This window comes from Tachysurus vachellii, chromosome 14 (assembly GCF_030014155.1).
Source record: "Tachysurus vachellii isolate PV-2020 chromosome 14, HZAU_Pvac_v1, whole genome shotgun sequence".
NCBI lineage: Eukaryota > Metazoa > Chordata > Actinopteri > Siluriformes > Bagridae > Tachysurus > Tachysurus vachellii.
In genome coordinates, this window is record NC_083473.1 from 16,953,472 (window position 1) to 16,966,072 (window position 12,601).

General features: G+C 35.1%; 1 protein-coding gene and 1 long non-coding RNA gene across 2 annotated transcripts in view; one reads left to right on the forward strand and one right to left on the reverse strand.

Moving 5' to 3' along the window:
• The window catches only part of LOC132856921 (uncharacterized), a 6,203-nt gene extending 2,981 nt beyond the window's left edge, over positions 1 to 3,222 (forward strand). Inside the window, exons 2-3 of the long non-coding RNA XR_009649464.1 lie at positions 1,438 to 1,500; positions 3,197 to 3,222. This is a non-coding gene — a long non-coding RNA (uncharacterized LOC132856921). The remainder of the gene's footprint in view (positions 1 to 1,437; positions 1,501 to 3,196) is intronic.
• shisal1b (shisa like 1b) overlaps positions 1 to 12,380 on the reverse strand; it is a 45,759-nt gene extending 33,379 nt beyond the window's left edge. The window contains exon 1 of the mRNA XM_060886797.1: positions 12,276 to 12,380. The gene's annotated coding sequence lies outside the window, so the exon portion shown is untranslated. The remainder of the gene's footprint in view (positions 1 to 12,275) is intronic.
• Between the last annotated feature and the right edge of the window lie 221 nt (positions 12,381 to 12,601).

Consider the following 12,601-nt stretch of genomic DNA (forward strand, 5'->3'; position numbering starts at 1 on the left):
TACTGGCTGCTTTACAGTTAATTTTGGACTAAATCAGCCCTGAAGAGAATAACAGCACTGAGTCACTGCCTGTAATGTCTAACAAGGTTGTAAACACTAGTTTATGGATTTTGATTACTTTTCCCTGTAGATCATTTAAAGCACTGTTACATATTTTTAGGACTGTGAACATGGACCTTATTCCATTCAGGCTACAGATTTTCAGTAGGGTTTAAAACACAGACTGCAACCTGAAGATTTCTATGTTGATTTTGGTTTATGTTCTCGAAGGAGCCATCGAGAGCTAAAGCATTAGAAGCATCCAGGATTCAGGACACTATAATCTTGTTCTTAATTAAATAAATGAAGTGTTTACTGTCCCATGAGTTACTGGACCACCAGCCACAAAACAGACCCAAAGGATCAATGAACCTCCACCATAATTTACAGCAGGTTTTGGGCCTTTTTACTGTTAAACCATTACATGACCAAACAATTCACCAAACCACAAAACAGTATGAAACTGAATCCTTTGCATGATAAAAAGATAGATATATTTTGTTTGAATTATTACATATTTCAATTATTGCAACTTTTATAGCCTGATTTATAAATGGTGGTATGTATAGTCTACAATGTCAATAATTGAGATGAACATAACTTTTACAGCATCCAGCTAGACTTACCAGGCTAGACTCCTTATAGATTGGGTATTTTAATATGATTTGAATTCAATGCCTTGGTTACAATCATGTTTCCTTTGATTTTTTTTTTTGTTCAGAAAATGACTGTGAGGGAAAAGGTCTAATTTTTTTTTTAAATTATGCAAATACAATAAAACTGTGGTGTACTGGGTTACTGTATAAATATTTACAAGCCAGGCTTTTGAAATTACATCCTATTTCTTTAAAGCACTTAAGTCTGGAGCGAGCTTGCTAAAGCAAGATGCCTCTTCCTTAGAGAAAGAGCTTGAATCTCTTATCTGGGTATTGTTGTTTACCGCTCCAAGTAAATCTAGGTCATATTGTTCATCTACTTTTCCAATTCATGCATTATCAAAATCAGCACTGAGTGGAAATAACACAAGCTATGGATTATTATTATTTACAATGAGGAGTATGAAACACCTCTTCTAACTTGCAGTAATATTACATTTTAGTAATACATATACATATACATATACATATAGTAGATGTTATAGCTGCTGATGATCCTTTTAAAATTTTACACAATGATATTATGTACTGATATTTTAGTCACAGAATCCTTCATCTTACTTTATGACTTTCCTCGGTTCCTGCAGCATCTCTTTCTTGTCCATTCCATACATCATGTTCACATCATGGTCTAGTTTATTCTCATATCTTGTTCTATTATGTTCAGTGTATTATGTATTCTGTATGTTGTGTATGTCCCTTGTGCTGCCTGCTCTGATCCATCAAGGCTTTGTTTCCACAGGACCTCTGAAGGTATACTGTGGAATCTGGCACCAAGACTTTGGCAGCAGATCCTTTAATTCCTGTAAGTTGTGAGTTGGAGCCTCCATGGATTAGACTTGTTTGTCCAGCACATGCCATAACTTGGAGACCAAGGCAACTGTTTGTCATGTTCCTGAAATCATTCCTGAACAATCTTTGCAGAGTTTTAGGGAGCATCATCCTACTGAACGAGAACACTAACTTTAGGGAATACTGCTGCTATGAAGTGGTGAACTTGGTCTGCAAGTCACTCTGACTGGCCTGCGGCTATGCAGTTCTGTGTGAACGAACACCTTTCTATCAGAACCATCACTCACCATTTCAGCAGTTTGTGACAGTCGCTCTTCTGTGTTGGTTGTCCTTGTTCTTCATTGGAGCTCCTTCAGTATGATATGAAATCTTCATACCTCAAACACTCCACATCACCTGCTGGTTTAGAGATGCTCAGACCCAGTCACCTAACCATCACAATCTGGCCCTTGCAGAGGTCACTCAGATTCTTACATTTTATTTTTTGCATCCAACACATCAACTGTGAGAACTGACTTCACTTGCTGTCTAAAGAGATCATCAAGAGAGTTTTTCATAAAGAGAGTTATTCACTTCACCTATAAGTGGTTTTAATGTTATGGCTCTTTGGTGCATTTTCATGTGTTTGATTCTTATTTCTAGTCCCAAAGTTCTAGTTTCATAATTCTCCACACGAACGTAATTTTACTAGCATTTCTTTAACCGATCCTAATGCTTTTATTACTACAGCTCAGCAAAGTATTTCATTCATCTCCCTTTGTTTTTACTAGAATTTTTATATTTCATGCCAACTTCCTTAGACATATATTTAAGTCAGTCCTGTTTAATGTAAACAAGCACTTTTAAACCATTTGTTAGTTCTCAGATAGAATGTACTTGACTTGGATAAATCCTTCGTTATCTAGCTAAACTAGTTACTTACTTTGGGTTCTACAGGATCTCTTTTTTCATGATACACTGATTTATCTCTTTAGCAAAAGCATGATTACAGAAGGACAATGTGCAGACTAAACCCTTTGCTTATTTGAGGACAGGGGATACAACTCCAGAGGCCTCTGTTTTTTTTTTCCTCTCAAATTTATCAGCATATATGCTGTTGTTCTTTCAGCTGCTCCTGTTCGGGATCATCATAGTAGATGATCTGGTCTGCATATTGGATTTGGCAGGTTTTGCCCTTCCAGATGCAACCCTCCCATTTCATCTAGGCTTGGGGATTTGTCTATTTAGCCAATATTATTCGATGTATTACTGTTTACAGAGAAATCCTGAAACTGTGAACTAACAATGAATTTCAGGCCAAACAATGAATTTCAGACCATTCCTCACATTAGGACTCAGAATCCCATTAGTCAGTCCTACTATTCCACCAGTCCAACACCTTGCTGCTCCGTCAGTCTATAAAAGAATGAAATAATATTTAAAAAATTCTACATTTTTTTCGCTAAATAGGTGTAGCAAAAACATTGTGGAGATAAAGCAAAAAAAATAATTAAAGGAAAGATGCATGTACTGTATGTTGAGAATCTATCCTGTTTTATCAGTCATAAAAACATAGTATATTAGATTTCATAAAAGGTTTTTATGAAAATCTGTGGAACTTTAATGATATTATATTCTTTGTATATCCTTAAAGAAAGTGATTTTATTTTTATTATTTAAAATGATGTTCATAGACTTTACTTATTATAGCTTTTGATTCTGCTTTGTAGGTGTGATGTAAATCCTATGACCCCGAGTTACAGTGAGTATGCTTGTGATGTTTGACGTGTCACTATATCACACTGTTATGTAACACTGACCTACTGGCAGGACACTGACCGGTCAAGTGTCATGATCTTCTAATATCAGAAGAATCAGCCATAAATCATAAAGCATGTCAGCAAAAACTTGTCACCTGATTCAAGTCTTATGTTAACTTAACAACACTATTAAAATCTTTATAACAGCTGATGCCAGTTGAAATAATTTATAATTAATCTAAATGTTAATTTCTGTTCATATCACAGATAAAAAAATGGCTTATTTAAAACTAGTAGTCTTCACTTTTAATATGCTTATTATAATTAAACAGCGCACTATGCAGCATCTACAATGCCATAATGTTATTCTCTTGTTTTATTGAAGATACTGAAAAACTAATTCAAAACATTGTCCAAAATCAGGCGATTAGCAAATATCAACAGTGAGGCAAAATTCAAAAGCACAAACAAATAGCAGACGATGTCAGAACTTGAATAACTACACACAGTTCACACAGCTTTCTGATCAGGCTTATTAAACCATCATTGTGTGAGTAAACCACAGTGAGTTAATGTTTGTGAGGCTTTTTTTTTTGTGATGGATTTCTCTTCAGTAAGAGCTTGTTCATGATCAGGATCAGTGGATCAGTGGATCAGTGGATCTGAATTCACACACATCATCAGGAATCTCCACTTGGCCTAGCATCATGTTTTTGAGACATGGGGGAAAAAACAGAGAGAAGGAATCCCACAATGCACATGGTGAGTACATGCAAGGAAACTAAAGTCAGACAGTAACCCGAGCTCAGGATCGAACCAGGGACAGCCCACGAGGGTGGCACTTAGCCATGCAATATAATGCAAGACCTTTCAATTTTCTGCTAATACAGATTTTTTTCAATATGTGTGTGTGTCTGTGTGTGTGTGTGAGTGTGTGTGCATGTGTAGGTGTGTGTGTGTGTGTGTGTGTGTGTGTGTGTGTGTGTGTGTGTGTACTTCAGTATATTTTAGGCTTGGTAAAACATCATGGATTGGTAATAGTTCAGCAGCAAGAGGAAGCTTCATGACTGCATAATTTAACATTCAAACAGATGTAAATATTGACAGTTATAATGAATTCAGTGCTTTAAGGGGAGAAACTGACCACATTCTGCCAGACTGTCGTGATCATCGTGATCTGGAGACCTCATTATATTCTCCTGGCATCTCTTCAATCTATCTATCCCTGTTCTCAATCTGTGGCGTAGTTTAAATAAGAGAATTGACACTGATGTGAAATTTATTGGCTACTTTGCTCAGAGAAGGAATTTTTACCATATCATTTTGGAGAGAGAGAGAGAGAGAGAGAGAGAGAGAGAGAGAGAGAAAGTCACTGTGAGCAATGAGAGTAAACTTCCAAGTGAAAATATGAAAAAGGAATTATATTATGGCTTGTGTTGGCAGGAGTGCAGGTTCCTAACAGAACTGGCCTACAAATCACAGAGCAGGATGGTTTTGTTCTGTCTGATAAGTTAAATGTAATCCACCTGGTAGTCCGGACACATGGAGGCTCTGAATGTGTTCTAGTACAGTGTCAGTGATTCTTAGTACACCAACTTTTTACACCATTTATGACCTACATTAAATCCATAAACTTTGCATTTTACAATATTTTTATATATAAGTATTATATAATTATATTATTATTATTATTTATTTTTTTATTACTATTATTATTATTATTATTATTATTATTATTATTATTTTATTATTATTACTATTATTATTATTATTATTACCATTATTATTATCACTATTATTATTATTATTATTATTATTATTATTATTATTATTATTATTATTATTATTTGTCCAGAACAAGATATTAGAGCATTTATATACTTTTATAAACAGCAGTAGAGGACATGAGCAAATAAATTGTTGCAAAAAGCTTATAAACAAACAAACAAACAAACAAACAAATAAATAAATAAACAAACAGCCTGAAGATCAAAAAGAAAAGTCATTCAATCTGTTAATTAGTGGGTGAAATAGTCTATTTATGTTATAATAGTGTGGATAAAAGAGAGCAAAAACCATCTACTGAAGATCATCTTATCAGGTGCACATTTCTTAAGGTAGTCGAATAAAACCAAAAGATTACAATAAACCAAATACAAATATATTTACCCGATATCTAAACATTTCAAGCTTGGAATATTCTTGTTCTATTGCCAGATCAATTTGTTAACATTAAGCATTTATTTCTAATAAAAAAATGAAAATTATTTTTAAAACTATTAAAGATAAAAATAATGGTTTGTTGCAATCTTAATAATAAAACCATAATTTTCAAGATATCGATACACAAAGACAAATTTCGAAAGGCCAATCCACCTGTATTTTTCAATAACTCTGACAATGGCAGCAATCCTTTTTTTATATGTCACCTGATTATTTGGCATTATTGTCAGCAGCATGGACTCAGACTTCAGCACAGGAGTCTAGGAGTCTGATTAAAGAGTAAGTATTTGAATATACTCTTTCTCTGTCTCTCTCTGGACATGTTGTACACATATTAATGTTACCACAGATGATTTAATGGCTCTGTTTGCACTCTAAGTCCTGTCAGTCAAAGCTGAGTGAGAGGAGCAGGTCCCATCTACACAAATGCCCTTTACTTCTCAAGTGAATGATTCAGCACAGCGTGTGTTGAGGGAATTAATCAATTATCAATTTAATCAAATGATTATAAATTCATGAGTGTGAGATTACAGGTGTTTTTTTTTTCCTGCTTATATTCCACTAAACAAATCAAAGTAATTTTGGGATATTAGAACAGTGTGATGTGTTGTATCTGAAAATCACCTGCAGGCATGTCATGTGTATGATTCTCTTCCCTGTCTGCACTTTGCTGGCTTGTGTGTGTGTGTGTGTGTGTGTGTGTTTTCGTGTGTGTGTGTGTGTGTGTGTTCAAAATGTTCAGATGCAAACCTTTGGTGGGGACTATTTTATTGTGAGGACCGAAAAATGTCTCAACAAGGACAAAGCTGTTATAAAGGTCTATCCTTAAGGGGACATTTGGTAGCGACAAAGACAGAAATTCATGCAAACACACGCAGACACAGATGGTTTTCCAAATTGTATTGGACAACAAAACACAGCATGTATAGATTGTAAGTCTTATGACTTTATAGGTTTATATGTTTGGGAAAGCATGACTTTTTTATGAATATAATCCACGTTTGTGTTACAATGTGTTACACACTATGTACCACATGCAGAACATAATTAGAGGCTGGAGAGGCCAGATCTTTGATGTTAATAAAGGAAATGTTTGAAGACACTGGGCTGTGTCACCAGAGCAGTCTAGTTGCCATGGCTAGTCTGACGTCACAAGGACAAGAGAAAATCGTTCACTCGTTTACTGTTATTTTGAGCTTGCTTGTTTCTTTGGTAATTGGGTGGCTGTGTCTCTGAACTGGAGGATGGGACTAAAGTGATGAGTGGGACTGGACAAGACTTCCCAGAAGGAAAGAAAGATGTGATAATGCATTCCTTAACTGAAGAAAACATTCAAAGGGGATTCAGAACCTATTAGAATTTGAAATTATTTTATTTATCACTTGTGAATGTGCAGTGAAATGTTTTTCATGCAGCCTAAAAATCAGATCATTATCATGTTGTGTAAACAGGGTGTTCGTTCATCTCTCTGAGTATTTAAAATGTGGAACGTGTTGTATGGTTTCATCTTATTTTGTTTTTTTATTACTCTCACTTTACTAATTACTTTATGTTTTACTTGTAATATCACTTTTTAAGATTTCTGCCTTCTTCATCCACATAGCTCTTAAATTTCTTAAAAATAAATGAATTGTATTACTTTTATTTCTAAACTGCTTGTTAATTTATTACACAAATATAAATCTGTATTAAAGTCACTATTTATTTTTTAAACATACTCAATGTTTGCTCCTAACGGCTTTATTTGTATTATTGTATTATTGAGTCTACAAATAAATATAAAATAACCAAGACCATGCCAGATATGATGTGTTGTTGTAAGATATAACAACTAGCCAATTATTTTTACCTGTCACGATCTCCCATGCTGCACTTCTTTTCTGCAACAGCACACATTACACCAAATTCACATTGTTATATTTGATTGCTTTCAATTTTTTTCTAAGAGCTGTGAAATGTTGCAGTTGTACTTGCTATCAGTGTATATGTGATATCACCAACAGCTATTCCTGCCAATAATATATGGGTGTGAAATCATATAACTAAAATCGAATTGTCTGTCATTATGAAAGTATCACTGTTCCGTACGTACTCATTATTTAAGCCGCTTGGAGGCATCACAGCAGCACACCTACATAACGTATTTGTTTTTTCACCCAAAATATGAATATAATACAAATTTTGTCAAGAAAGACTGAGATAAGATTTTGACTTAGATGACAAACGTAGATCATTTGAATATTCTTATTCTTTTAAATAAGGATATATGTGCAGTTGAGTGATCAGTGTAGATGAAGGTATAAAAGCTGGTGCGACCAGATACAGCAGATTAATTTTGCACCACTTTCAGTAGGATATGTATTTCAAACTAGCATATGCATGACTCATGTTCTTAACTGAGCTGTTGCTGTGAGATATTCATGCAGTGCTGAATTGACAAAGGCACTCTCAGAAGCTTGAAAATGGTCCTATTGTGTTGTGGCAACATGGATGTCCAAAACGACAGAATTGTTTCAAATCTCTGGTTCTCCAGGGGAGAGCATAAAAAAGGAGGTCTATTCTGAGGTCTCTGCACATTCAAGGCTCCGACATCAATTAGTCCTAAAATAGCCTGGGCAGTGGAGTTGATTGGTTGAATGTGAAAGGAAAGAGGCAGATACCTGCGTTTCCTCGGCTGACATGGTACAGCATTGGGCTCCGGGGTATCTGAGATAACTGAGATAATTATGGGTTACAGAGACAGTATTGAGCCATGATTTAAGGTCAGTGGTGGAAGATAGAACTATTGCTAATTAACCACATGGATAAAATTTTCAACTGTTAATAAAAAAATCTTACAACATTCAGTTTATTCGTCAGTTACTGGACCATGAAATGTACTGAACTGAGTTTTTGTGCTTGTTTCTAAATCAGGATTAGAGCAGACAGTCAGCCTCTCTCTCTTCCAGTGTCATGGCAAAACAAATACGACCTTCTTTGTTTCTTATCTGAACATTGCAAATAACAGGAGTGTAACGAAACACTCTGGTCACAGTTTGAATCGATTCACGATACCGGCTTCATGATTCGAATCAATGTTGTTTCTCAGAATATTTTAAACAAAATTTAAATAAAGAAAAATGATGACTAAAAAGACTCCTTTGTTGTTCTTTTAATAATAAACAATGCAAACTGATGTGCATGTCTGTATTAAATGAAAACTATATTATAATTTATAATGAACAGCTGTTTCATACAGGTGCATTACAGTATATGTTAAAATAAACAAGTGAATGTACTAGTTCTCCCTAAAAATGTTTGAATAAAGTCTTTCTTTAGGAATATGATCAACATTGTGAAGGTATCAGGGTGCGGGTTTCATTTTAAATGGAAACAGAGCTCCAAAGTCAGTTAAAATGCCCGACATTTGCAGTCTTTCTCAGGCACCTTAGATCACAGTGGCACCAAGTTGGTGTCATTTAAAGGCGTGGTGTCATTTTTAATGATTAATATAACATGACCATATAAACTATAATGCATGATTTTTAATGCATGGATTTGCATAAAATCATGGATCTGTGTAAATATGTAAAATATGATTTCCATAATGATCTTAAACCTGTATTATTAACATTGCATTTTATAAAACCCATTCACTTTACTTTTCCTCTTTTGGTCCTATTTGTTTCATAAAGACCAAGGAACGTGACTGGTTTTCCATTCTGTCTCCAATTACTGTAAGCACGATCTGTACAAGCCTTTGGACTCTAATAAAGCAACAACAACAACAACAACAACAACTTTGATTAAAATCTCCAAATAACCAATACTTATCTAATTCAAATGCTTCAGTATTGCAGTTTCACAACTTATACAAAAGGTTAAAACAGTCAAGTAAATGATTATTAACAGAGTAGGTTGGGGAGGAGGATACAGTAATGGATGAGCTGGGCTGTAAATGCAGAATGGAAATATGAAGCAGCTGTATAAGTTCTGCCCTCAGAGTCATATGAAATACCATTTCATGCTGAACACACACATGCTCAAGCAGATTTAGAAAGAAAAACAAAAGTGATCACTTTTTCACTGTGGTTAAAGTAAAGAAAGGAACAGAGCACAATTTAGAGCCACATCTCATGTAGGATGACTTCTTAAATCATATTTCTGTCATCCTTTTAAAATGCCATGTTGTATTTTCTAGGCTTGTCTGGGTTGCCAGATATTTTCAGCTCCATTTGGTGGTAAATCCTCCCCCTTACTTCTCTATCAATCCAGGCTGTTTCCATGGCAACATGACTGCTATCAGCTCACCACTGCCCACATCCATGGTAGTAAAGCAAGTTTAGAATCTTTTTGTCACACCTGAACCATTGCCATTCCAACAGGACACTTTTCAAGACAATGAACAAAACTGTAATCACCGTTGAAGGGCAAAACATATAAACATTAGCATATAAACCATTTTAAAGTCATATATAATTACAAAAAGCCTTATTAAATTATTTTGCCTGAGACTTCCAATTTACTGTTTACCTTGTGGGAATATCTGTGTTCATAATCTTGATGGGTATTCGACAAATTTCCCTCCGCGTACAGTTACATAAAACAGTCTGAGCATTTGTTTTACACTTTTTTTTTTTGCCAGTGTTAACCATCACCGTGCATGGGCTCTGAATTACAGAGGAGTGTATGTGTATAACTGTATTATTTTTTTAAATCTCAGTCAAGCTCACGCCCACAGAAAGTTTAAACAATTCCTCGTGCTCATTCTGCTATTATTTTTCATCATATCTTCCAACAACACTGTCCAATGAACCTCCCCATATATATGAACAAATTAGCCACTTAAACCAGAACAACAATTCAGTGAAGAGGATAAACGTGTAATTTCTCTGTCCTGTAAGCTGGCCACTTCTTTTAACATAAAAACCTCATTCCACAATGCACACCTCTACTCTGAGAAACGTCTGGTTTGCAGAGGAGAATAAACTCGAACATTTCTGTTCATTCATCATTCAGAAATGCTCTGTTTTCTTCTAAATGTCCCTCTCTGCCTTCTCTTTATTCCAACAAGCTGCTTTCAGCTAAATAATTTCCAGACTTGTATTGTATGCGCTGTAAGGTACAGCATAGGATCTGCTACAGATGCCAAGCTGGTTCATGTTTTAAATAAACTAGAGTAGCTGATTACAGACAGTTTTTTCATAAGGTACACTGATACACTGTACACTACAATGGTGAAATGTGATTCTGGGTCCACATCTGGACTACAAGCTGCTCAAGCTTGTGGAAATCCCCCATATCACTGATGCTGCTGTTACACTTGTCCCAGCACAACACCCAAAAATATGCCACTATACATATCCTCCAACACCTATACAATGATGGACGTATATATAAAATGACCTATATTTTAGTTTTGCATGCTAAAAGAGCCCAGTGTGAAGATGTATAGGGATTATATGGCTATCTTGGACTAGCAAGGCTAAGCTCTTCCTCTGAGAAGGAAAAATACATAAAATGAGACTCCACATGCTCTTGCTTGCGGTTGAAAATGTCTCAAAGCGGATTATTTTTGCTCTTTTGAAAACTAGCATTTGTTTGAAACCAAACAAAAACAGCATTGCAAATGGTCTTAATTAATAATACACTGAGTGTGAGTTAGTTTCAGGGGCAAATCTTTCTAGACTGCCGATTCACACAGTTGGTTGGTGAAATCCCACTTTTTTAAATGCACTGGAGAAATAGAGATTTAGAAAGCGCACATGAAATACAATCGTGTAATAAACATGAACAATGTGGAATACTATGCAGATCACTGATTTACCAGAATACATTTATATAAGCTAGAAGTCAATACATTAAGCAAACAATCAGAGGACTCAAAAGCACACAAAGGATCAACACAAATGTAACTAACGGCAAGCACGGCTTTTCTGTTTGCCATACTTGCTATTCAGAAACACAGCAGGAAACACTTGATTCGGGGGGGGAAAGCTATTTATGCTTTAATAAATGTGTTACTGTGTTTCATGGTTGGATGCCTGTGATGATACCTTGAACTACAAGGCTTTATCATACTGGTTTTATAACAGTAATGTTTCAGTTAATTATATGCAGTAAAAAGTGATAAAGGTAAAAAGATAAAAGTAAAAAGAGATCATTAATTATAAGAGACAAAATACATGTTTGGGAACATGGTCTAGACAGAGTTGGCACAAGAACTGAGGGCAAACAAGGATTAATGAGGAAATTGCTCATTTTCAGATGTTTAAGGTTATTTAGGATTTTTTACATAATTAACATTGGGTTGATATTTGGCCAACCTTAACATCTGAAAGTTTACAGAAACATTTAAGGTATACCTAATAAAATACATATACAGTATACCGAATAAAATACACATAGACTTAATAAAAAACACTTTCTGCATAAAAATCGACATCAATTTAACATGCACTGTTATTTATACAGTGGTGTATAAGTAAGTGATGTAACACCACATTACAAAATCAACAGTCCCACATTCTGCCTAAAAGCATTCCATTAAAGTGATGTGAGTTACTCAGTTATATTTAAACTGTAATTGAACATAGTAAATATAACAACGTGAAAATATCTTGAACATGTCTATAATAAAATAATAAAATGCAATGCTGTGAATGAGTAGAGCATTCAGGAACAGGCTAAATAATCTCCGTTCGAGTTAAAGTCATAATAAGTCAATAAGGAGCATTTACTAAATTTGCCCTTGTTAAGAAATCATTTTCTGCAGTATGGCCAAAGTTAAAATGAGTAACTGTACCATTATATTCTGGGATCCATAGAAAATGAGTTACTATCTGACCTGATTAAACCCAAGTAGAGGCAGCCAGGGTCAGAATTTGGAGATAAGACAGCAACTGTGTCATGTTACTATCACCAGAACTCCCACATAGAGCACAGAGACAGTCTGTTGCAAGTGACAGTCATTTAACCGTCTGCGATGTGCCTCCAATGCTCTGCTATCTCAAGTAACCCAATGTGTTGCTGTGCCTGTGGTCTGGCTCCTGCATCCGCCTCTGCTATCAGGATGGACACAAATTCCTTCCATACATGTACATGTCTCTTTCTATTTACATACTGCTCTGGAAACGTAATTCTTGTGTCTATTTAAACAATATGTTTCAGCAA